The 26379-nt window shown below is 49.6% G+C and overlaps 2 protein-coding genes across 6 annotated transcripts in view; one reads left to right on the forward strand and one right to left on the reverse strand.

Moving 5' to 3' along the window:
• The window catches only part of LOC147657324 (uncharacterized), a 231195-nt gene that overhangs the window by 196989 nt on the left and 7827 nt on the right, over window positions 1–26379 (forward strand). The gene's annotated exons all lie outside the window — the stretch shown is intronic.
• The window catches only part of LOC100868571 (L-lactate dehydrogenase A-like 6A), a 78185-nt gene that overhangs the window by 13879 nt on the left and 37927 nt on the right, over window positions 1–26379 (reverse strand). Inside the window, exon 1 of one of the 4 annotated variants that reach the window (XM_086909896.1) lies at window positions 3098–3218. The exons of the other annotated variants lie outside the window; for them this stretch is intronic. The gene's annotated coding sequence lies outside the window, so the exon portion shown is untranslated. Of the gene's footprint in view, window positions 1–3097; window positions 3219–26379 lie in introns of those variants that run through there. 4 annotated transcript variants of the gene reach the window in all.

The raw sequence follows: 26379 nt of genomic DNA on the forward strand, positions 1-26379 counted from the left end.
GAGAGAGAGAGCTGGTTTTCGAGGAAGTTGACGAGCGAGACAGAATATGGGACGTTCGATGCGGCGAGGAGAGGGGTTCGTGGAATCAATTAAGTCTCGTCAACGCCCAGGATCCACTTAATTAGAAGCACTCGCCGTTTTTGTCGGTTAATTAAGATTCGCAAACAGTGTTTCAACCTTTAACGGTACGGACGCGAACGAACGATCCTCGCCTCCGTCTTGATTTAAACGTTGCATATGTATGCGCCTTCCGCTTGTTTATTAACCATCTTTCGGAGATAGATACGGTTTACCATCATCTATATATATATATATATGTGTGTGTGTGTGTGTGTTTTTTCTTTCGTCCCGAGAACACGGGATCGGCGTTATTATCGGCCCGCGCAATTTATTTCAGCCGATTCCATTACACGATCCTTTTTCCACGATCGATCTTAATTATATATTTATTCTTTCCTCCTTCTCGACAAATGAACAAAGCAAAACGAAACAATTTGCTTTTACCACACTATTTACCATTCAACGTACAACCCTAAAGGTTTCCAAGAATAACTTGCCATAAAATATTAACTAATACGCGAAGTTAATGGCACGGAGGGACTCGTGCTAAACCGTGTACGCGGCTTCAACCGCCATTCATCCTTGAACAGATGCACTTGAACGGTGAAGCATCACGCGTCGAAGAGAATGGACATTGAGATTTCCCTCGTCAGCCACGAAGGTCGAGGATTTTACTCCTCTCGAACGAGCGTATCTCCTCCCGTGGACGAAGAGCAAGGAGGAGGATAGGTGTGCTCGAACGCGAGTAGCCTCTCTCCGGTAGCGAAGCTACCGCCGAGTCGTCGGGGGTGACTCGAACTCTCCGCTTGCTCTTGATCGCCTCGAACGCGAATACGAACGGGAATAGATAATACCCAATCACGGTGGAGAGGCTCGATATACCACCACGTCATAATAGCCCTAATGCAAACGTTGAATAGGACTCGTTGCTCCCTCCTCCTCTTCGGTGTGCGTACATATTTCACCGCGTGAATCTTTTCTTCTCCCCTCCCCCCCCTCCTTCTGAACCTATACTCTTTTCCCCCGTTCGAAAACGTTCCATCTCGATCTTGGACGCGCGCGCGTGTCGAACGGACACTCTTCTCTCGAGCAGTTGGATTGTTCGCCTATTGTCGATCCGCTTATTTTTGTTTCTCGTAATGAACTATTGATCGCGGGACTCGGTCGGAGCCAGAAGGATCCTTTCACGGCCCTCTCGAACGCGAGAGAGTAACGGGGGGAGGGGAGGGAGAGTGGGCGCGCGCATTCACGGATCATTACGCGACAGTGACGAATTATAACGACGCGACCGTAATGCGTCTCTCCTTGTAGAGGAGGCCAACCGTTTTTGCCACCGAGATCGATAGAAGAGCCAGAGACGAAGGGAGATAGCTTCGAAAGGAAGGAGAAAAGGGACGGCCTCGTAAACCTGTTCCCCCCCCCCCCGTTTTCGCCGCTCGGCTTTTATTTACGAGTGTCCCCGCGGAATTTCCAATTCGTTCACGGCTACCGAACGCGTATCTCTCGCCGAACTCTCTCTCTCTCTCTCTCTCGATGATCGTCGCGCGATCCATCATAAATTATCGAGTGGTAATGAGACGAGTCTCTCCCTCTCTCTTTGTCTGTCCGTCTCTTCGGCCGGAGCTTTTTCCTCGCGGTCGTGTCGCAACGAGGCGGGACGATTTGGTTCGTCTATCGTTGGGGCGGCGGTGAACCGAGCGATAATATATTACCGGATCGTTGCTGTCATTTGCGCCGGACGGGTCGGGGATTAATTAGCTCGAGCGATGGGTTCGAGATCTCGTTCGAACGACTTTTGTGCCCCTTCGAATCCTTCGTATTCTTCTTCTTCTTCTTCTTCTTCTTCTTCGCGTTCAGAACTTCTTTCGAGAGAGAGAGAGAGAGAGAGAGGAGTCTCAGCCTCGTCTCGACATATCGGAACGTCCGCGCGGTGGAACGCGCGTGCCTGATCGTCGTTTAGATCCGCTCTCTCCTCGCCGTTTCCGCGCGGATGACAAAGAAACGCGACACTCGCTCGTAATTCAGTTTACTTGCGACGACCCGTGATCGACCGAGCGATTTGCGGTGAGCCTGTCTCGACCGACAAAAAGCGAGGAAATATGAAAATTTGGAACGCGAAACGTGTTTCATCTTCGCTGTTGGGAGAAACGAAGGGTAAAAAGATTAGATCTGTTGCGCGACTCGATTCGATCTACGCGGTGATTCTCACCGCGTTCGATCGAGGTCCATTCGAGGGGGGTTGATTCGTCTGGATCGACCGCCTAGATAAATGGACGCGTCCTCTCTCGATCGTGGCCCGCACCCGTTCTTGGATCCTCGACCCTCGGCTGTGCTCGACCTCCTCCTCGGATAAGGCCGTTCGATATCTCCGGTTAATGCTCGAGATAAATAACAATTATTTTATAATTAAACGGCCGAGGCTGGCGGCGGGTAGTAAATACACGTCGACGCGGCGGAACACCTCCTCGCAACCCGACACCGCCCGTTTCAGCTCGTTCGTAAGACGCGGGACCGGCATCGATCAAGCTCGCCTCCTAGTTGGCGATGCGCCACGATCGAGGAAGAAACCTCTCTCTCTCTCTCTCTCTCCTTCGTCGGTCACGCGGGATTAATTCGAATTGTTCGAGATTCGAGATGGAAGAAGTCGCGGGGATCCGAGAGATCTCGAGACTCGAAAAAAAAAGACGAGATGGAGAAAAATTTGGCAGAGCGAAAGAGGCAGATGAGATTCGTTAATAGCTGCGGTTCTCGAATCGCATCGATTCGAAGGATGCTCGGATTTCTGTCCCCCTAAGTCGGTCGGCCCGCGTAAAATAAGGCCGGTCGAGGCCGTAAACGACGGGCCTCCCGTCGTAACTTACGTCCGGTGTATACGCATAAAGCCATTATATACCTTGCACCGTCCTGTAATACGCTATAAAATCCCGCGTTGTATATCTAGGCGCGATATCATCTGGGTTAGGAGCACCCGTAGAGCACGCTCGGCCTCTTGTCCTCCTCCACCAGTGGATGCCTTCCACTCCAAGTACGTACTTACCGTCGCTGTCTCTTTTACTCGGATCCCCATTATTTTCGCCCTCGATGGTGAAACCTTTCCAACAAACTCCTCCCCTCTCGAAATCCCCTTCTTGTCGAGCCGCGACCGAGAGGATAATAACCTTCCCCCCCAAACATCGTAATTATTTTATCCTCTTTCTTTTGTCGATTTTTCAATCGTTATCCGGGAATCTCGAAAGAGGTCTCTCTCGGTTACGACAACAGGTGGCGGAGGGGAAGACGCGGTTCGATTCGGATCGCCTCGATAAGAAAACCGAGACCGATTTCGAATCGATCGAATCCCGGCTACAACTTTCTTTGTTTCTCCATCCGCATTCGAAAACGCTTCCCCTAAATTGTTTAGGGGGTAGAATTTTTAGAGAACACGATCTCCTCGTAGAGAAAAAGAAGAAGATATTTCGCGAAGTAAACCATTCGATTCCCCCTCGGAAGACGTATAAAGTGTGTACGAAGCAGCCGGTGAAACGTTTGGTTGCGCGGGTTCGAATCTCGCGTGGATTCGATTACGGCCGTTCACGGACGATCGCTTCCGAACGGGATAACGCATGTCGCGCGAGCAGGCAGGGGCATAGGACGGCCAAGGAGGTGTTACGTTACCGAAACTGCCGCCGTCAAGTTCACGGAAGCCGCGTAGTCGCCGGCTACCGAAACCCTCGCGTATTTTCGCGGTGTCGATTACGCCGTGTACAACGTCGCTCCAACCCAACGAAGGAATTCGCGAGATCGCAACGTTAACGAGAATTCGATAATCGCTCAATTCGAACGTTTCATCGCTCAACGATCGTGTTCATCTTGCTCGTCTTTCTATCGACCGATCGGCTAGGCTAGGATCACCGCAACCGTATTATTCGATTCGTTTAATTCACCAAGTTTCCACGAGAATAATTGCACAGATATCTATCGGTGCGAGTCGAAGCGAGAATTGGAAATGGCAACTATAAATTATCCAATAGGCCTGATTAATTTTTATTTGACAAGTATATATAGATAACCCAAGTAGATAGAGATAACTCTTAAAATTGATTTATAAATATCGATTCTATTAGCTAGATGAAAAGAATAAAATGAAAAATTTTGTTCAATTAGTATCGCGACTAACGCGTTTAAACTAACTAACTACATTATTAGTTATTAATTAATCATTCGCGATTTCTCTTAATCGCGAATAGTGGTTAAAAAAAGCGAGGACAGTGAGTGAGAGAGAGAGAGAGAGTTGAATTAAATAAAGATCGTTGAAAAGTTCATTCGTTGTAAGATAGAAGCGTATCCTTTCGCCAATCGCGCGACTGACAAATACCGCCCACGCGAAACTATTGCTGTTATCGGGGACAAGCGTAGTGGAAGGCGCGAACACGTGGGATCGACACGCGGACCACCGTGGTCAACGCAATTTTTCTCTTCCGCGGGCACGTTCCATCTCTCCGCCACGAATAACGTTACGCGGCCGGTAATCGAATTTGCACGCGCGGCGGGTGACCCATTGAATTTTATATATATATGTAGCTTCGATCGTGTTCGAAAATCAATGGCCGCGGTATTTTATAGTATCGTTATATACGCGTAATTAATCAATTATTGAAAGAAGGAAAAACGGGTCGTAAATGAAGTTTATCTATCGATTAGATCCGTCTCGTTCTTTTTTGTAGGAATGGAAGATACACGAGGAGGGAAGGAAAGATAATTGGAATCGGGTGTTTCGAACGCTGTTACAAATTAATCCACCAATTAGTTACGTAGGTTGATCGTCGTGTAAAAGGTATCGAGGCATATACGATAACCGCGGAATCGCATTCCAAGCGATACGTACGTACGTACGTACGATCTAATCGGCCAACGAAACGATTCTCTTCCTTCGGTCGATCCCGTCGCGCTTCCACGGACGGACGATGAAGCGAACCGCCCAGAAGCCAATTAACCGGCCGATTCGCCGACCACGATACACGGGAAAACAGCGAATAACGGCATAGATAATTCTGCTCGCAAGAATTTCTTCGAAAGACGTATTTGATATCTCGAAATATAGGCGAGAGAGAGAAATAACTATCGACCAATTCCAAATTAATTCGGAACGATAGCTCGACGATAGTTGGTGCGTCGGCCGTAACGAACAATTCACGATGAAAATAACCGGGCGATACAATGGAGGAGGTCGAGGAACGAGACATGGAGGAGAGGCCATGTATGGCGAAGGATGGAGTGGAGAGAGAGAGAGAGAGAGAGAGAGAGAGAGAGAGAGAGAAGAGGTTGGGAGAAAATTTGAAATCCTTTGTCCGGAGCGCGCGAAATTCACGAGTCATCGCTCGATTTAATAATTAATTATCGAACGATCGAGCGACGATAAAGGTCCGTTCCGTTGAAAGTGACTCTTTTCAAGCAGCAGGATTATTCGAGGATTCACGGTGCGCGTCGAGAATCGACTGCCAAATACGCGTTTTACGAGGATAATTACACGGATGAAGAGAGATGGAGGACGCCTTCGTTGCCGAGGTATCCGTGGGTGGCAAAAAACTGATCCGATTTAAACCTCGCACGAGGGAGGTTCGGCCTCGCCTTCCTTCCTCCTCCTTCGTTCGCTCGCAAGAAGGAACGCAGAAGAATGCTGCACCGTTGCTGAAACTGGCGCGAACCACGACTCCTCGCATTCATCGCCTCGAACCTTATCAAACCTTTTCGACGCTCTACCGATCGAAATGCAGAGCAGAAATCATCGAACGTTCGAGGTCGAAAATCGAAAGGGAGGGATGCCGGTGGAAAACGAGGAGGAGGCGCCGTAATATCGAAATATATCGGATAATGCCGCGAGCGCGTACACCCCCTCCAGCGATTGGTTATTAGTTTTGGGAGCGCGATACCATCTTAATGGGAATACTCGGGTGGGAGGCTCCGAGACACGGACGATGATCTATGATGACCGCGTACACCGATAGATCGACGACCCTATTCGACCAACGCACGCCGCTTCCCCTTCTCCCCCTTTCTTCGATACGTTCTCGTCCGCGCACACTACCGGATACTCCGTGAGCAGGACGGCGCGCAACACAATGCACAGCCAACGCTGGAAAAAGAGGGTGGGGAGCGATAAGATCGGAGGGATTTCGAACCGCTGTGTCGAGAACGCCCGCTGGGACCCACGCCTTTTTTGCACGCAACCTACCGACCGTGCATATATATCCTCGCCCCCCTGCCTGCGTGCCCCCTTGTTATTATTAGGACCTCCCCTCCCGGAAGGGAAAACGCGGAGGAGTCACTTCCTTCCTCGGACAGCACATCTGCTATTCTCGATCGACGATTTTTTCGTCACGGGTCGGAACGAAATTCGAAAAACACTGGGTGAACTACTCTGAAGATTAGTGTACGAATTAATTTCGTGGGGATCGTGAAGAGCGTAAGGAAAAAGGGAAAGAGAGAGAGAGACGAGGTTTGGAGGTTTTTTTGGAGTCGTTGGTTGGCCCACCGAAATTAGATTAGGTTACTTATGACAGCGACGTAACTAAATCACATTCCTCGCGTGTTCGAGTTCTTTGCACGCACCTTTCCCCGTCGTTCCCCGTTTGATTTATAGGCTCGGGGGGAGGGTATTTCGCTCCCCGTAAGCGGCGCTCGAGGGGGGAGAGGGAACCAGTTGGCTCGTTTCGCTCCTTCATTGCTTGCTATCGAGCAATAATAACGATTCCGTGCGAGTAACGAAAACTCGACATAATTCCGTTTCATAATTTGCCGATCTTTCGTGTAACATCGATAATTTCCACGCCCGATTTTTCCGACAACTTGTCGCGAAGGAAGGAGGAGAAACAGGAACGGTAGCCCCCCTCGAACGAATCGTAAAACGAGTATTAAAACGCGTGGCGTGGGTGTCGCGCGACAGACTCCGTTGGAATTCGTCCAACGGAGACCGCAGAGACGATCCACGCACAGGCTGTAAACGTCGGCCGCGAAAAATATACGATAATCGTCGATATATCCCAGCCTGCCGCGCTTAAACGGACCATAAACGCCACCCGAGCTTGCCTCGTCCGCCTCCGAGAACGAATACAATCGGCTGTTAATTAAGCAAAGGAGAAGCAGAGGAAGAGAAGGGAAATTTTCGGGAACGAAGGCATTACATTGTTTATCTCTCTCTCTCGTGGAGGAAATCTGCTCGATTTCCGAGAAAGGTGGATCGAAAGCTCGGCGAGAGATCGCTCGGGGCTACGAGGCGAGAGATTCGCGATTTCAGCGGTGGAGGGGAAGCGAGGCGAGGAGGACGCGATGAATCCTCGCGATTAACACGTCACCGTGGAAGAGCGTGTTTAATCAGCGCGCGGCGAACACGCTGCGGGGCGTCCGGACCCGCGCGCTCCGTCCTTGCACCCCTTTCCACCCGCCCGCAACACCCCGCCATAAATAACGGGGGGATGACGACCACGACGAGGACGATGATAATTGCGTCGCTCTTCTCCTCCGACACACGGAGAAAAGAAGATGGCAACGAGTCTCGATCGAAAGAATTGGACCCCTCCTCCTACCCTTTTTTTCACGCGACGCGTGAATATCGAGAAACACGCGGGATCGCGGTGAATCGCTCTATCTTGTCTCGATCGAAAGAATATGACGCAACGGGTATGTTATCGGAGTCGACTCCCATCCGCTCGAGTCGAGCTCGAGAGATGGATAAAAGGGTGGATCGAAGAACGTTGTTTCGCTCGATCGAAAATGTTGTTGGTCGTGGTGAACGGCGGGTGAAAGTTGTTTCCGGCCCGCTAAAGCGAATATCCCCTTGAATTCAATAGCGGGGGTATGCAGTCGCGTGGAACAAGAAGACGGGAGAATACCGGCGAAGAATAACACCGGCGTGCAACTCTCGGCGATAGAGATGACGAGAGGCGAGGAAAAGGAAGCGGGCAAAGAAACGAGAACGGGGAGGATAGATTCGCGCGAGAAGAAGAAAAAGAAGAAGAAGAAGAAGAAGGAAGGCTTTCGCGTAAACGCTGACTCACTGAATCCAGCCAAGGTTGTCCTGTAAGAATCGAACTTTTTTAACGCGTCATTTGTTGCGACTCGCTCGTCGCTCGGATCGAAACGACGAATACTCTCGCGTAATTACAACGCGTTTCGTAATCGATGAATTCTTTTACAGCGGTTTATTCCCGAATCGGGGGAAATTATCATCGAAGGTGGTTTTTTTTTTTTTTTTTTTTTTTTTTTTTTAATCGAGGAACAGATCGAATTCAAAGCGTGGATCTTAACCATAAGAGGACGGCCTAGCCAACGCCGAGATCGCCAACAATAGCCTATTCTCTCTTCTCCCCACCCCCCCTCGAGACCGAACTTTCTTCTTCTTCCCTTATGGGTATTACCCGATGCGCGTAGGTTGTAGCCTCGTTAATTAATCCGCAGCTTTGGCGCGGCCGAGCAAAAACCGACCGCTCGAATCGTTTCGATCGTCTCTCGAGTTCCTTAAATTTTCTTTCCGACCGATCGTGGCACACGCGTATATGGTATACATACCGGTTGTACCTGTGTGCAATACGCAGAGGATACGAGAAATCGACGAAAATGCAGGATCGAAATATCGGATTCGTTCGAATTTTTCGCAACGTTCGCAATGTTCGTGGACGAAACGAAAGGAGAAGTGGGAGAGCGATCGACCACCGAGGATCGGTCCGGCGAGGCAAAAAGCGGGCACCGCGCAACACCGGACCTATAAACGGCTTTTTAGGCGATCGGACGCGCGCTTGAATATTCAACGGGCGAGCGGCGGCGCGGCAATTAATATTGATTTTATTAAATCGAGCTTTTTGCCCTCGGCTACCTCCGGCCAACTGTCGCCGCGCCGCAGCCGAAAGTACGCGCGGATCGCATGCCACGCGGCCCGCGGTTTTTCCCTCGCCTCGCGGATATGGCCAACCAACAACGCCGCCCTCCACGTTGCATTTTCGAGAGGAGAGGAATTTTCGCGGCTCGTTTTTCTTTTTTTTTTTTTTCTCTCTTTTTTCTTTTTTTTTTCTTTGCATCGACGGAAAAGGATTCGATTGGATAATTGGGAGGGGGGGGGGAAACACGAAATGGATTATTAACGCGTGGAGGCCGCTTCCGCTATCGCGGATGAAGCGCAAAGCAATTTCACGTTCGTCGCCGTTAAAACGGTCGTAAAGGTGCGAGTTGGAATCGGTAATTAAACCGCGGTAATTAGATTGTCGCAATTTGCTTGGTTTATCTTTCTCGCGCACATCCGTGCAGGAAACGGGTAACGCATTGTTTAAACACCATTAACGATCCATCTTTCGACGACGATCCATAATTTTTTTCACCGTTGTTCGTTGAACCTTAACGGTGAAAGAAAATGAATCGAAATAAAGACGATAAAACGATTATATGTACACGCGCGTGTACACAGGTACTGCTATTTCGTGGAATAACTTCTCTCTCTCTCTCTCTCCTTTCATTCCTTTCTTGTACCTACCGGATCTCGGCCTTGTTCCTTCCTAGAACGGGGTGTCGTCGTCCCACTTTTATTCTTACCTTTACGCCACGATTACGTTTTCGCGAACCTCTCTCTCTTCTCTCTCTCTCTCTCTGTTTCGAGAACGGCGCTCGAGGGAAAGGAAAGAAAAGGCGAAAAGGAACGTTTTTCACCGCGGAAAAAAGGGGGACTCGGTGGCATGGATCTCGGCGGGACGCCAGACGCCCCACGAGCGAACGGTAAGTCGGAGTAATTGGCCCTCGCTTCGATTCCAATCTCGTCGTCGTCGTTGTTGTTGTTGTTGTTGTTGCTGCTCTCTCTCCGTCTCGAAACATGGCGAGTTGCGCATCGAAGCCGCGTCGTGTCGGCGGGGAGCTACTGATTACAGAGCTGTCCGCGGCGCTCGCCCCATCACCTTGTACTCTCTCGGTACACGTGTTACCTGCCGCGCATAATAAGCTACCCTTCTTTTCCCACCTGCCCTCCCCCCTCCTTTTTTCCTTCTCTTCCGAACCGCCGATTCATTCGCTTCTCGGAGCTGATCCGCCAACCGGAACCGCCGCGTTTTCATTGTTTATCGCCCGGCCATTCTCACGATCCGCCCCGATTTTATTATATAGATCGTTGCCGCGATTTCGCGTGAAATTTTAATCGATCCCCGATACGCCGTTTCATTCCGTTTCCTCGATTCGATTCGATTCGGTTCGATCGGAATCCTTGTTTCGACCATCAAGTTGTTGAATCCGGACACAATGAGCTGGGTGAAAACGGTCGGCCGAGGAGAAGGTTTCTCCTCCCTGTGCTTTTTGCCCGATCTCTGAGCCGAGGTGACGGAATTCAACCGCCGCTTAATTACTCCTCTCCTCGTCCCCCTCGGGGAATGTGTTAATTTCCGCGGAAGGCGTCGACACGCTCCAGACTCTTGATTCATCGCGAATGATGGGTGCGTCCTTCCACAGGCGAGCGTGCGACGGTTTCGTTACGGATGCAGCTAGGAAGAGGAGGCGCGTCACTTTTCTCGCGGGCGATCGATCGAATTTTAATTCAAGGAGGAGGAAAGAAAATGGATAACGGCGTGATTATCCTTGGAATTGTATATCGCCGATCGAAACGGTGTGGGCGGAGATTTCGCGAGCACAGCTATTAGAGAAGCGTAGGACGAGCGACGCGTCGTAGGAATAGCTGGAATGGATAGAACGTGTGTAATACCCGACCTACACCTCGATCCCCCCTCCTGTTCCAACCCAATTGTCCGTCTTTCCTCCTTCATCCTCGAACGCAAACCTCTCGAAGGAAGAATGGCGAATCTTTCGATTTCGAAACGAGCGAGCCCGAAAAGAGCGAAATTTCCAACTGTTTCGTTTTTATTCCGAAAAGCGGGTTGGAAACGGCGGCGTTTTTTCGTCGATCCATCCGCGCCGCCTAATTCTGCCAAAGATTCGGCGAAAGTGACGAGCACAGGTCGTAAATTTATCCGGTAAACCGGGCGGAACGATTCCGTTCGGGACTGGTTCTCGTGACTTATCCACGAGCGCAGAGAGAGAGAGGGAGAGAGGGCGACACAATGGGAGACCGGCCGAGAGAGTTGCCACACCGGCCATTGTTTTTGCGCCGCCACGTCGAGGCGCTTTTTACCTGCATTAACGCGAATTGATTTCACGTGAAACTGGCATCGTACACCGTGAAGCAACCGGTGAAATCTTGCGGCAAGCGACGCATTTTTTCCTCGCCTTATATTTCCCCTCCCCCCCCCCCTCTTTCTTCTTCCTCCTCCCTTGGCTCACGCGAGAGAACAAGCGAACGAGAGAAAAAGGACGATGCTAATTGTCGACGATAATTATCTCGCGGTATCGATCGATCTCGCGTACGATCGAGCGGCGGTTGGAAGAAGGTAGCGCGCTCGCGTAAATCAATCAGTCCGCGAGCGTTCGTTTCGACGAAGGATAATTGGAGTAGCGACAAGTTGATCAGAGCGCGGCTTCTTTCTCCGCGCGCCGGTCGATCGGATTCTGCTCGGACCCCTCAGTCGTCGAGTCGGTGCTGCATCGCGATCGTGCCTTATGAGGATCGGAAAGGAAGCTGGCATCCTTGCGACCCAATTGTTTATTCGACCGCGCTCCTCTCCTTTCTTCTCTCTTTTTTCCACCGATGCAACGGATTTCTTTCTCTCTTTTTTTTTTTTTTTTTTTTTTTTTTAAACAAAAGCAGCGGTAACACGGGATACGATTTCGAATCAACCGGTGGAAATCCGGTTTGCCGAGTCATTACCGTGAAGCGACGAGCAACGTTGGGATTTCCCCCAATGATTTTTTTTCGAATTCTTTCGTTTCGATTGGAAAGAATTCGCGTGTTTATGCGAAATCCCAGCGCGGCGAATCCATCCATATCGAATATTATGGCTCATTGTTCGCTCGCGTATTAGAATTACAAAATCGGGAGGATAGCGCGCGTCATCGGTATCGGTGTCGACCATTGTGTTCGATCGATTGTTGGTGGAAAGATGGACGGTGAGAGAGGGAGAGAGGGTGAAAGGCAGGGAAGGATTGCTCGATCCATCCGAGTAGCAAGGTTGATTGCGAGGAATCCTGGAATATCGGTTTCTCTCGCCGCGGTTCGCTACGAGTCCTTTCGCTCGAATCGGATGTCGATCCATCTTTTTGCGCCTCCGTCGAAAATCGCATTCCAACCCCAATGCGAAAAGTAAACCCCTACTAAAGGGTTTACCTTTTAACGACTCCAAGTGTGATACTTCATTTTTCTCCCCCCCCTTAAGGATCAAGATCGAACGTGGTTCCAAGACATCCAAGATTGGGTAACGTAGATCTTGCTCACGTGGCGCACACCACGTTTATAAATATATACGCGGTGTATATACATCCTCGTTTCCTCCATCAATTCTTCCGGGTTATCAAGTTTCGCTCCAATCAACAGCTAAACACGCGAGATACAAGCATGCCAACACTCGTCGTCGAGTCGTCTTATTCCAAAAATTTATCGATCCTGCAAGATGTTGGATGTACGAAGAGAAAGATTTTTCAAGATGACGTATCGTTCTTTCGTTTGAAATTTACATTCGGATGGTCGAAAGGCAGCAGCAACGCGATCAACGCTTGTTCTCACGCTCTTCCGTGAACGAATGCGAAACGTTTCGTGGAAAACCGGGGAGATGGTCGCATTCGAATCGTCGTTTTCGAAAGTGACGAGACGCAGTAGTATAATTACGTTCGCCGAATCCCCGTGTTTCGAGTGAAAATATCTCGTGTCGAGATCGTAATCGGAAACGAAAAATGAATGAGAGAGAGAGAGAGAGAGAGGTACAAGCGACAAAAGTGGAACGAACAATTATGCAAATAGTAGGCGAACGATAAGATCGATCGGTTGAAAAAGTGGCGTCGATTCGTATATATCCGTTTCGCAAACTTAATTTCGCCCGAAGAATGGAATTCCGGTGACGAAATTTATGGAGACACGACGGCTCTCTCTCTCTCTCCAGTCGTTTTCGTCCGCGCGATAAATCGTCGAATTTTTCAAATTTCCAGAAAGGAATCTTTTTATCACGCGAACTAGAATCCGTCGATATATTCTACCAAGTGCCAAGTTTCTTTCGTTCCTTTCTTTCTTTCTTTTTTAAATTATAAAATTTCTAGCTTTATTACTTGGCAATATCTGTAGCCTGCCTTTTTACCTGTTCCATCGTTTTTTCCTCCAACGATAGCATGGAGTGTGTATCGTACGATTTCAGAGGCTGGCGAACGTGGGCACGCACGTTCACGCTACCGTTTTTATTCCCGCGAACCGTCGGCATTCTTCCCTTCCTCTCCCTCCATTCCTCCTTTCTTTCGCCCTTTTCGCGAACCCCGCCGCCACACTCGCCTCTCCCTCTTCCGATATCTGTTACCACGCTCCTCCGCTCCTTTTTTCTTCTTTTTCTTTTTTTCGCTTCGTTATATCCCATTTTCGAAATTTCTTCTTTTTTTTTTCCTTTCTCACTCGAGGATCGTGTTTTATATATCGTAGAGAATGTATTCGAGAGCAAATTCTCACCGTGTACCGCGTATATATATATATATACACGTTGGGATTACTGGGAAACATCGGTGGTTAATACGAGTGGTTGGCCGATGGTATCGATAATAGAGGATCGAGGGGGAGGAAAGAGGAGCTGGGATGGGAAAGACTTAACGAAGAGGAAGAAAAGCAGGAAGAGTGACGGCGAGAGACACCTCGGTGAAACGAGGGGAGTGGAAGGGCGAGAAGAGGTGGACGAAACGGAGGAGGAGAAGAAGAAGAAGAAGAAGAAGACTCGTTATCCCGACCGACTGCCAACTCTCCAACTCGGTACACTCGGTTGCGATATCTTGCCAGATTCGTATCTGGGGTTACAGATCTTGGCTGGTGGGTATAATATACGCGCGAGAAAGAAGTTGGCGGGAAATCTTGCCGCGACGCAAGGGGCGTTGGAAATTCTTAGGTTTGGAGGAAGGAAAGAGGGAACGGAGAAGAAAGGCTGGTGGGGTATTATATAGCGATACATAATGGTGTATCGTCTCGAATCGAGGTACAAATACGGAATGCATAGGGAGTATCGTCGTAATCGTGACTCGAAAAGAAGCGACGTTGTAGACAAAAGGACGGAGCGACGTTGGCCTCCGTTTCGACTAACGCGGTGGATGTAGGGTTTTCGAGCAACCGTGGAACGACCGGCTCTCCTCTAGAGATAGCTCTTAACCTATCTCTTCCCTCCTCTCTCTCTCTCTTTCTCTCTGTGTGTTGGCTCGCCTCGTATGCAAACCGGCTTTGCTTGCCTGCTCGTGAAAATAAAACGACGAGGGAGCGAAAGAGAGGAGGAGACGAAAGAGAGGTTCGAGCCACCAGGAAACAATCCTTCTCCCCTCTCCCTTTTCCTTTCGATCGTCCTCGCCGTTGTCCTCCGTTTCTTCTTCTTCTTCTTCTTCTTCTTTCGTTCCAGCAGCTTCTCCTTTTGTACGCGACATCAACGACGCCGTGCAACATCTACGAGATCGGCGATCTCTCGCCGACGACCAAATCGTTCCTTCTTCCACGCTCGCTCCATTCCATCCCCGGCTCTTCCTCGAGAGGAGTCGTTTCACGGATTCCTTCGAAAACACGAGACACCTCCGCTTCGGGCCTCCATTACCACCGTCAGCCCTGCTAACTCTTCACTGCTCGCGGCGAGATCGAACTCGCGGTGATTTTGATAAGGCCGACGACACGCTTGTCAACGGCATATAATGTATTTAATACGGGGCTCCCAGATTAATAATTTGAACCTCTGCCTGTTCGCGCGAGGTTAGTCTTTTTCTTAGTTACTTTTCCACGTAAAATTATTAAATTTTTCCCAATTTCATCCAAGTCGCGATCTTAAACGTTCGATCTGTCAAAATTTAGCGTTAGAATCGTAAGAGATGAAATTTGAATCTTTGCCGAGGTTAGTCTTTTTCTTACTTTTCGAGGTAAATTATTAAATTTTTCCCAATTTCATCCAAGTCGCGATCTTAAACGTTCGATCTGTCAAAATTTAGCGTTAGAATCGTAAGAGCCTTTTTTACTTTTTATCGGTTCGACCAATTTGTCTCAATCTCGGCGGATGGAGTCGCGATCTTAAACGTTCGATTTGCCAAAATTTAATATAGAATCGTAAGAGCTTTTTACTTTTTATCGTTTCGACCAATTTGTCCCAATCTCGCCGGATCGAGCGACGATCTTGAACGTCGATTCGGATTCATTCGCAAGAGAATGGGTCTCGGTGGGTGGGCGTTCAGAGGTATAGATTTTAGAATTTCCTTCCCTCCCCCCCCTCCTCCCACCCCGCCGGGTTTTCAATTCGATTAACGATTGGCGCGATAGAGGGTAGCGCGACGGCGATGATTAACGAGGCGCGAGCGATGGTGCGCGCACCTGTCCACCTCGCAGCGTTCGCTGGGGTTAAACGGGGAGAGGCGTGGCGCGTTGGTCGCGTAGCGGGAACGCGACGCACCGGCCGAGATGAATAGACGTAAGACAATGGGGGAGGCGTTGTTCCTCGCCTCTCCTCGGAACACCGGGTTCGCGTGCTTGGAAATTTGCATCCCGCCCCACCCCTCCCGACCCGTTTAATAAATCACTGGCCGCTGTCCACCGCGCGTATTCTCGACACCGCCGCGAGAAAGAAACGCGCGCCGATCAGATCGAGATAACAACACCGCCTTACTTACCTTCGAGAGCATAATTTTTCCTCCCTACGATATCTCTTCCTCCACCCCTAAAAATTCGTCGTCGTAATTTCGTGGTGGCCAAGCCGGGGGTGGAGCTGGATGGTAAATAAAGAGGGGGGGGAGGGAGGGGAAGGCACAGATGTTGTATAATTTTACGGCGCTCGCTTCTCTATCCAACCTCTAATTAATGGCCTATAAATAACGCGCGACGAGTCGTTGATGACCGCACGCCTTGGAGAAGAAAGGGGGGGGGGGGGATCCGGCCGTGAACGGAAGCGCGCCAAATTCGAATCGAAGAGCGTCGAGTAGCGTAGTCTCGGATATTAGAGTTGAAAATTTTTCCCTAGCTACGGGTTCGACGAAACGACCAACCATTCCGAAACCCGTTCCGAGCGTTCGAACCGAAAGCAACCGAAGTTTAAATAAAAAGAGCGGGCGAGGGTTGAACCTGTCGGATGAGAGAAAGGAAGAGGCGTGCAGCGTGGCCTCGCCGCATCTGCCACTCTCGTATTCGTCTATATACGCGCGTCTACATACGTACGGGGGTTCATTGCCGAAGCACGCAGGCGCTTGTCTTGTACAATTTGCTCGAACATGTCCGTCGGAACGCTCGTTTGAACGCTCGGTCGTCCTCTCCTCTCCTCCCCGTGGGATCCGCTCCTCCTCTCTTTTTCGCGTGGACAGATCCGTTTCCGTTTTCACCCGAAACGTGGTGAAAAGTGGTTGGATTTTCGACCCGTTCGTTCACTCGACTCGAGAAGATTCGAGAATTTTATTTACGAAGTACAGGTTATTTCTCGATCGGAGAGGATATTCCGCGTGACGGAACGAGCTGTGCAATCGCTGGGGAATTCGATTCGTTCGCGTAATTAGCGGGGCGCGCCTCGTTATCGGAATAATTCGAGGAGGGGCTAATTAAAATACAATGCTCGGCAGAAGAATTCAGGATCGATGGTGGCGCGCTCACAGCTCCGGAAGCGGAATTCATCCGTCAGGATGATCAACTGCGCGTTAATTGGGCGGGCGAGGCTACTACGAGAGCTCGAAGAAGAGACGAAAAGCGTTCGAACGATTCCATTTCCATTCTTTCTCGATTCGAAGAACGTTACGCAAGAATGGAACGCGACTCGAGCGATGGAAAATTTCCATCCGCTTTCTTCGTAACCGTACGTACGATCGCCTCGCGGCGTAGGTTCACGGGGATTGATTACCAACGGTCAATAACGACTCGTGTACGCGTGCGTGCGTGTCGAGGAACGGGCCGATGAAATTATACCGTAACAAAGATTGATGCCGGTGTGATTGATGATTGATTATACGCGGGGAGAGACGGGGAGAGCGAGAAACCAGCCGATCTTGCTCTTCTCCTATTATTTGTTCGTCTATCGCGTTACAATTTGTACAATCCGCCCACGCAACCGAAACTCGCGTTCGACCCTCGTCGAATCATCGATCACCTCGTCCAAATTGCTCGACCATTCCTACCCTTATTATCCGTCACGGTTACGCGTGTCCTCGCGAACACTTGGTGAATGCAAATTGAAATATGAGTAACGTTTGTTCTCGTACAATCTTCGTTTAATTAAGACCTAACAGGAGGATCTATACGTGTATATAAGAGAGAGAGGAGTGACGAAGGAAGGAGAGGGAGGACAACTAATAGTAATAAAAGTAATTACGTGGTCGTCCAAATCGAGATCCGATAAGGGGAGGGAGAGTTAATAAATGATCCCCGACGAGGGATCATCCGACTGTGTCGCCCTCTGTCGAGGAATGCGTCGTCCCTAATGATTCCCGAACCCATCTGATCGTATCTAGGACCCGACGTTTCTCCTCCATCTCTCTCGCCACCGTACGCCTGGCGAAACCTTCTCCTCTTCCCTGTCGATCGGTGCGCATCACAGCCTCGACAGAATTCTTTCCGAGGTTAAGTGTTACTAATTATACCGATTACGATATTAATCATCCGAGGCGGTGATCGATCGATCGACTCGACTCGAAAGGGGTTAAACGCGACAAAATCGCGATAATTATTCGACGCTGCGTCGAGTTAAGATTAAAATCCGAGGGATCGGATTTGGACAAAGCGTTGGAAGGGCAGGGAGGGGGACACTCGTTCCCGTTTCAACGCCTTGGGGGAACAACGGGGGAAGGTGTTGGCGTCGTCGACCCCTTTTTTGTTTTTCCTTTTTTATCTCGGCCCAATGTTTGCTCTTTCCCCCGCGACACTTCCTTTTCACGGCCGCCGTGCGAATAAAGGGCGAAAAAAAGCGAGGCGGCTCGATCTCGCCGCATTGTGATCTCTCTTCTCCCCTCGCCGTCTCACACCCCCTCCTGTTGCGCGGTTCGCGCAACTCGGGGATGAATGTTCCGAATCCGAGGAACCGTTGCTCCGATGAACGAGGGGGAGGTGAACGGAGGGGGAGAGAGAGAGAGAGAGAGAGAAGGAACGATGTTTGTTTTGAGTACAGGTTCTCGCGCTTTGTCTCAGCCGCCGCAGTCGTTTCTCCTCCCTCCCTCCCTCCCTCTTCCTTCCTTTCTTTCGATCGTGAAACTCTCCCTTTCTGTTTCTTTTCTTTTTCTTTTTCATCTCCTTTTATTCCTCTCTCTCTCTATTCTTCGATCGACACGAAACTCACGTGCAGCCGCCCCAAACTTTTATTTTATTTGATAAGAAAAAGAGAAGTAAAAGTACGGGTAAGTACATACAGGACACCGTATATATATAACGATTTTTCCACTCGTGCGATGTATCAACACTCTGTATACGACAAAAGGAGGGAAGGCGCGTCGAATCTCGCGCGCGCTCGTTTTAGAATCTCTTTTCTTTTCCTTTTTTTTTTTTTTTTTTGTTTCGAAGGGGAGAGGAGAAGGGTTTGGCCGTGTATTCGATCCACGAAGGCGCGATCAACGAATCCGATACTGGCAGTTGCCACGGACGAACCGCCATTGTTCGCGAAGAGCGAGCGCGACTGGATTTCGGGAAAACGAAAAACAATGAACGCTGCTCCCTCTATTCCCAATAATTTCTCTACTTTTTTCCTTCGCGAATTATTTTCGAAACGAATGTAGAAATATCATCGATTTTAATTAATTCAATCCTTTCGTGCGCGTTGAATGAAAATCATTGAAGGAAGGGAGAAAAGAAAAGGGAAGGGGAAATAAGAAGAAGAAGAAGAAGAAGAAGAAAGCGTTGAAACGTTTCATGGAAGCTATTAACGAAGAAGAAAGGTAAAAAAGTGCCGTAACGAAAGGCAAACACAGTAGCGCGGCGGGTAAAAGCCGGCGTTCTCGTCGCGTGAGTAAATTAGTGAGACGGTGCGAATGAAGAGAACATTGGGCCGACGTGCGAATGGATACCGCTTTATAATGCGCGGGTTATTTCTCTCGAATCGGTTAGAGAACCGAACTCGAAGATTGAATCTGATAAGAGAAAAAAAAAAAAAAAAAATAAAGCGACATCTGAATTCTTAATTTAAAGAAAAAAAAAAAAACGATCGCGTGGTGGACGGCGTAATTAAGCGAGCACAGCGTTAGATCCGAGATTTTACGGAGGATGTTATTAAGGTGACGTCTCCGTCTCGAGATCGTTCCATGAATCATCGCTTTATCCGCTTTCCACGCTCGCGCCATTCCTTTAAATCCGTTTCGGTGGACGCTTAGCCGCCTAAATGCGTCCAACTTGTACGCGCTTCGACCGGCCCGTCTTCTCCGTTCCGACGATTAAGATCCTTCTCTCCGCCTCCTCTCTTTCTCGGGGATTACGCGCCGTAACGCGCTCATCGGCCTCCACTGTTTTTACCCGTGCAGCGTGAAACGGGTACTGCCCGCTCTTTGCAAAACACGCGCGTTTTTATCCGTTGCAAAATTCTTTATATACACGATCCCTCCCTCCGTGTATAATAAAAATAAGAGGAGCGATCGAAAGGAACGAGTCAATCCCGCGTTATACATATATATATATTTGGCGCGAAAACGGGGCGAGATAAGGGAGGCAACCCGGCAAGGGGCGGATTTAATTAGGCTTCCTGGTAACGGATTGGCGGACGTCGAAAGGGAGAGGCGGTGGTACCGTTTCGATCGTATCTCGACTGTGTCGGTGCGTGCCGTCGTTTGAATTGCTGAAGTACTACGGGGAAAAGATGGCGTGGCCACAATCCGAGACCGGATTACCACGTGAAACGACGACGCGTGCTAACGCGCAACGAAGAAAAGATACGCGATCGCGACGATTCCAAGAGGATCGAAAAAAGGGAAATAAACTCGCTCGTCGTCAAAATTATACGGGATGAACGTGTATCTCGGCCGGTTTCGTGGAAAAAAAGGTTTATCCGTCCCGTATTACCGTTTCATCGTGGTCGAGTTCTGGAAAGGGCAATTTCACGGGGTGGCCGGTTGCGTGCGCTTAAAAACGCGTATGCTCCGTTGTTCGAAGCGGTGGTGGTGGTGGAACACGGTTGCACGCGATCGGTATCGTCGACGAGGCAACATTGTGCGCCCCCCTCCCTCCTCTGTAACGCCGAAACCCGGTCATTACGCGTTTATTCGCGCGAATACGGGGAAAGAGAGAGAGAGAGAGAGAGAGAGAGAGAGAGAGAGAGGTCGTCCAGTTTTCGAAACACCGAGGAGAAAGAGGAGTTAACGCTTGCTCGCCTCGTAACGGGGGATGATTAGGTTTCCTACGATGAAATAGGTTTTATTTACAACCGTGTATAGCGATAAAGGGGTAATACCATTTTTTATCTCGCGTTTTATTAAGCGTGCAAATAAGTTCTTCCCCGCCCTCCCCTTTTTCTTCCAAACTCAAGATTTTATTACGTAATTCTTCGCTTCGACGGCCGATCTCCTAAGCTAGGAACGCGAAAAGCGAACGATGCTTCTCGAACGCCGTATCCCCCCGACTCTTCTTAAAAACGAAACAACGGGAAGTGATTCGAATTCGGTTGTGATCGTGGAAAGAAAGGAGGGGCACTTATTCGCTGGAAAGCGACTACGAGGACAGAAGAAAGAAAACATGGCATGCATGAGACAAGAAAGGAGGGCCCCAGCTTTCCGTTTCATCGGACGCGTTTCTTGCGGGGAAATATCGGAGTACGTACACGTGGAGCGGCGTTACACGCGGGCCCATTTATCTGCGGGGGGATAAACCTTAGATAGGATCTGCGGGGTCCTGCCAGTATTTGTCATGGAGATGCGACCCACCGATACCGCCTCGCCCGGATTCCTTCACCGCGCGCCGGTAATTTACCGTCGCGTCTCTCGAAAATTTCCCGCGAATCGTTTCTTTTCCTCCGTTATTCTCTGTCTCATACGGTCGCGATCGTTTCTTGCGCGATAATCGGCTGTCGTTGAATCGTTGTAACCACCACGCACGCGTACGTACACGGTCGCCCTAAATTACGTTCGAGCGATTCCGGGGAATGGAGAAGTTCCGGGAAACCGAAAGAGGTAGAGCAGGTGAAGAGTGTTCTCGGAAATGTGTGCAACTTTGCATCGGAGGTGTATAATTTTTCGATGCGTCGCGATCGATTCGCGATTAAGGAGAGAAATAGAGGGGGGTTTAATGCTGTGTACATCGACTGCTGTATAACGCGTATCGTATCGTTGTTAACCAATTCCGTTTAATATCCGTCAAGTGCGTTGCGTAGGCTGCGCACGACACGGCAACTTGTTAACCGACCACGCTCGAGAAGGAAATATCCGAATGTTCGAACGGCATCCGACTCGTCGCGACGGGTGGAATTTCTAAGTCTCCCCCTCGCTCGTAGATTGGCCTGCGAAGGAAGGAAAGAGGGGAGGGGAGAAGGAAGGAACGCGCACGCGTGGAATTTCGCGTTATCGCGGAAGATGAGGTACGTGCTGATTACCGAGCTGCTCGCGCTTCGTCTCCCCCCTCCCCCCTCCACTTCCTCTTTCGCAAAATTACAACGGCGCGAGGGAAAAGGAGGCGGCGGAGGGCTCGCGGGGGCAGCTAGCCGGCAGGCAGGGAATCGAAGGTGAAATTACACCGGCGAGAGGTACACGCGGCTCGTCAGAGTGCTTAGAGTTTTACCGATTGCAAGACGGTAATTGCGAAGGAATTGGCCGGCGGAATCCGTTTCCACCTCCTCGGTTTCGGATAAATCCCGGATAAGTCTTTTTCCTTCGATCGTGGAAATAATTCTGTTCGCGCTTTCGACGAAATAATCGAGCCGAATGCCGAATCGATTATTTTGAATAAAAATTATAATTTTTAGTTCGCTTTTTTTTTTTGGACCGTAAATCGAATAATTAAAAAAGGCCGAGATTATAATTATGTGCTCGTTTATTACTCGTCGACTATCGATTTCAGCGCGTTAAGATCAATTATCGATGTTCGAGTTTGCAAAATACCGATCGCGCAACGTAAGATGCCGAATCTCGGGAGATCGATTTTGAATGAAACGAATCCGTATCAGAGGGAGAGAGATTCGCCTCGAGGAGAGTGGAAAAAAGATGTTGGAGAGGAAATTCCTCCTCCGAGGAGGAAAAGGGCACTCTCGAGAGCGCTTTATTTACCTACGTCTTCGTTGCGCGTCCCAACTTGGCAACCTACTTACGTATATGGCGCAACGGGGTGCAAATTATGCGTGTTGCGAATCCCAGCCTTCCGCTCGACCAGCGCGCGTCTTTTTACACGGCCGGAATATTTTACGCACCGAGTCCGTGTAAATGTACGGAGAGTATACGCGTTGAATCGCGTAACGCGAGATCGCGCACGAATTTTTGGAAAGATATTTCGGAATAAACGAGTTAAACTTTGTTTATTCGAGTAGAGACGAACAAAATTGACGTGTTTCTCTAAGAGTCCCGTATCTTTATAACCGCCAAGTCGCAAGTAAATTTTTTATCGTAAGCAGCTGCGTAGATTCTCGCTAATTTCGTTTACACTTTCACCATCATTCAAGATCTTTAATCACTTTATATTTCTCTTCGATAGTTAAAACTACGCGTTTTTGTTTACTTGATTGCGTTTAACCGGCCAAACACAAGAAAGTATTTATTACATCTAAATACGTTGTATTTACACATTGCGATTAAACATTGCAATTAAACGTTGCATGTAAACACGGCTACGAAACGTTGTGCGCGGATAATGGAACGCGTAATCGAAGAAAACGTTCCGTGTATATTAGGATATTATTACACTCTAGCGTGTATAAAAATTGGAAAGAAACTTTCTCTCTCTCTCTCTCTCTCTCTCTCTCTCTCTCTCTCTCTCGTCTTCTCTCTGGATCGAAAGCGGGGTTCGCTCTCTGGCCGGGAGATTCGTTTCGACGACAGGTCGAGTCCCGCGTGGACCGAAAGAGAAAACGTATGCGGACATTAGCGTGGCACCGGCATAAATTTGTACGCCGCCCGATACACCTCTCTCCGTGTTGTCCCCCCTCTCTTCTCTCTTCCTGTTCCGTCCGCCTCGTAACCGTTGCCGCGCAGACGCATAAGTCTTCCGGACATCGTATAGGATCGCGGCCCGACATTTTCCACCGCGCAATAGTCGGTGCCGGTACCTGGCCCGCTTTCGACCAGCGATGGCTGAGACACCGCTCGCGAGTCCCTTTCTCCCGTCGATCTTCCAATCTTCCGTCGGATCGTCCGGAAATTGGCCACGTATCGAGACTCGGATCGAGGACTCGGAGAACACTGAACGCGAACACGCAACGATCGCGCAACGTCGAGGGATCGCGACGTTGGGAGGAACGAAACGGAATTGGAACGGAATTGGAACGGACGCGAGGCGTCGCTGCCCATCGCTAACCGCGAGCTTGTTAAGCACGCGTTCGGTTTGGACGGTCGGGCGCATAAATACGCGCGCAGGCGCAACGCGTGTTAACCTTGGAATAGTTTTCGCGTTCGCTCGTTTCGAGGCGACCGTTCCTTGTAACGGCAGGGATTAAATCCCCACTCGCGATATTGTAATTGGTCCCGAGGAATCCTCGTCTCGCCGAGTGAAACGCTCTCTCTCCGTATCTCACCGATCGCCCGATTCGATCTTAACATTTTTCTCGAGCGACGTTCCATCGAGAGATGGACCACGGGCAAAGTTGGGCCGAAAAAAACGACTCGGGAGAGGCGAGGATCCATCATCGGCGCGAAATCCGTGTCGGAGGTGCGGTCGTGTCCCGAAAGCAAGCACGGTCGTAGTAAACCGCGGCGATGAAACTTATGAAAGGGGGCCGAAATTCTCGAAAAGATGGTTATCGGACGGCCCGTTTCGCAATAAGGGAGAACGAGTGTGTCCGTGTAACTTGCCGACAGCCGTGTGTATCTTGGAGAAGAGAGAGAGAGAGAGAGAGAGAGAGAGAGAGAGAGGGAGAGCTACGCCGTAGCCACGTCAGGAACGAGATTTAGAGGCCGCGACGGCGGACAATGCACGACACCTGCAACCACCTCGAGAAAAGAGAGGAACGGAGAGATGTATTAGTGGAAGGAAGAGAAGGGAGAAGAGGAGGAGAGCGAGGAAAGGTCGGTCCGGGCGCGATAGTGGCACGGTTCAGGCTACATCGCGGGAGGAAACTGGCTGGTAGCGGTATAAACTCCGGGAGAGACGCGTTTTAAAAGGTTCTTTTCACGCGCGTGGAGAAGAGCGAGATCGTCGAGCGCGATGTCGCGTCGAACTAGCCTCGCATTCGTTCCCCCGCATTGTTGCAGAGTATCGAGCCAAGAAATACGGCCTCGTCGGTGTAAGTTTCTTCCTTCGTCCAGGCCCGGGCCCGGCGACGATACCACGCGGATAATCGCGGATAGGATGACCCACCGTCACCCGAGTAGCCTCGTCTAGGACACCGCGTCTAAGGTAACGACGAGCTCGATCCACGCTCTACTTAACCCTTTCTCGAGTGCCAAGGTGATGCGGTTAGGTTCGACGAATCCGCGCTCGTTCGCTGGAAAATCATTCCCCTCGCGATCCTCGAGGCTGGGTGGTTTACCGCCGAGTAAAAGAACCAAGTTTCGGTAGCTGTTTCAGTAGGACGAGGCGAAATCGAGAGAAAAGGGCGAAGGACGACGATCGAGTCTCGTTCGTAATAGTTGAAAATCGTGTCGAGAAAGAAAAGAAAAGAAAAGAAGAGAGAAAGGGTTCGCCGCTTGTTTTATCGAAGGGAAAGGTGACCGATTTAAAAAGAGGTGATGCGAAGGAGGATTGTTGGATCGAGCAGATGGATAATCACGAGAATTGTTGGGGGCCATAATCGAGATATATATTTGATAAACAAAGAGTACAAAAGAGACGTAGCGTTTGAAACGCGAAAGAGTTACAAGCTTTCTTGGGACGAAACGTCGTACTCGCTGTCATCGCTGAATCGCGGTTCCCTGATGTTAGGCGTGGAGCCGGATTTATCGTTGGTCAGGACGTAAGTGCCGCGTGGGGTCTTCTTGATCCTTCCTAGAGCGACTCCCGCTTTGAGAACCTCCATTACCAGGTAGCCGGCGCGCGCTTGGGTAATCTTCATGTTCTTCAACACGTATTGCACGATACTCTCGAACGTGGCACCCTCCACGAACCCGTTCATCTCGTAAACCACCTGCGGGAACGGGTTCGTTTCATTTCCTCATTTCTTATAGTCAATTTTTCTCTTTTCTTTTATACTAGTAATATTAGAAAAAAAAAAGAAAAAGAAAGAGAAAAAGAAAAAGTAAAAGTCAACTAGAACATGTCGGAGAATCGCGATCGCGAACGAATTCGTCCATTCGCTTAATCCAGATTAGACGAGTCGTGGAAAATACCTTTTACAGCTCTCGTATCGCGCTGCAATTCATTCCTTCTCCTTCAAAGGAGCAATATCGTTTTTTATTGGCCTCGTAATTGAGACGTGGTTGCGGCCGTACACGCAACTTGGACGATTCTCGAGCATCGTTTTCGAGACACGTTGGGCGACACGCGACGAGCGTAGATGTCGTGCGAAAAAAATATCCTTGGAGGCGAGGGGACGACGAAAGGAACGTCGACGAGGATGTGGTTACGGTGGGCCGGGCAAGGACGATAATTAACGGCACGATGCATTCCGGAAAATCGGCCCGCGACGAAATTACCTGCTGCGATGAAGGCGAAGAAATATCCTCCGCTCGAATTACTTTCGATTATTTGCAAGAAGAAAAAAGGAAGAAAAAAAGACGGAAGGACGAACTACTACAACTTTACAACGTAAATTGTTCTCGACGCTCTAGATACGAAGAGAAATTTAGAATCGTTTTTTCGTCGGTTGGCACGGAAGCAGCAGGTGATTCCTAATTGAAGGGCGTCCAATGCGCTTCGGTCGACGTGTAATTATCGGGTAGAACGGGGCTCGAAAACGAGAATAGAGACATTATTCCACCGCTCTATCTTTTCCTTTCTGTTTTTGTCTTTCTTCTTTTTTTATCCTCCTTATTATCGCTGCCCCCCTTTTCAGGAAGATATCGTAATCACGATGCTATTTACTATCCGTTTCGAGCAGATCGGATCGAGAAATGGCGGATAAATGAAAAGATGGCGGCGGTGGATCGCACAGTACCCCTCGATTAAAAGCAGCTAGCGGAGGCGCGAATGGGTCGAGATACGGGCGAAGATAAGATCGGCGATCGTGGGCGAGAGAGCAGCTTCAAGCA

Source organism: Apis florea, unplaced genomic scaffold, assembly GCF_048593485.1.
Source record: "Apis florea isolate Af1SG1 unplaced genomic scaffold, ASM4859348v1 contig_3170_pilon, whole genome shotgun sequence".
Taxonomy (NCBI): Eukaryota; Metazoa; Arthropoda; class Insecta; order Hymenoptera; family Apidae; genus Apis; species Apis florea.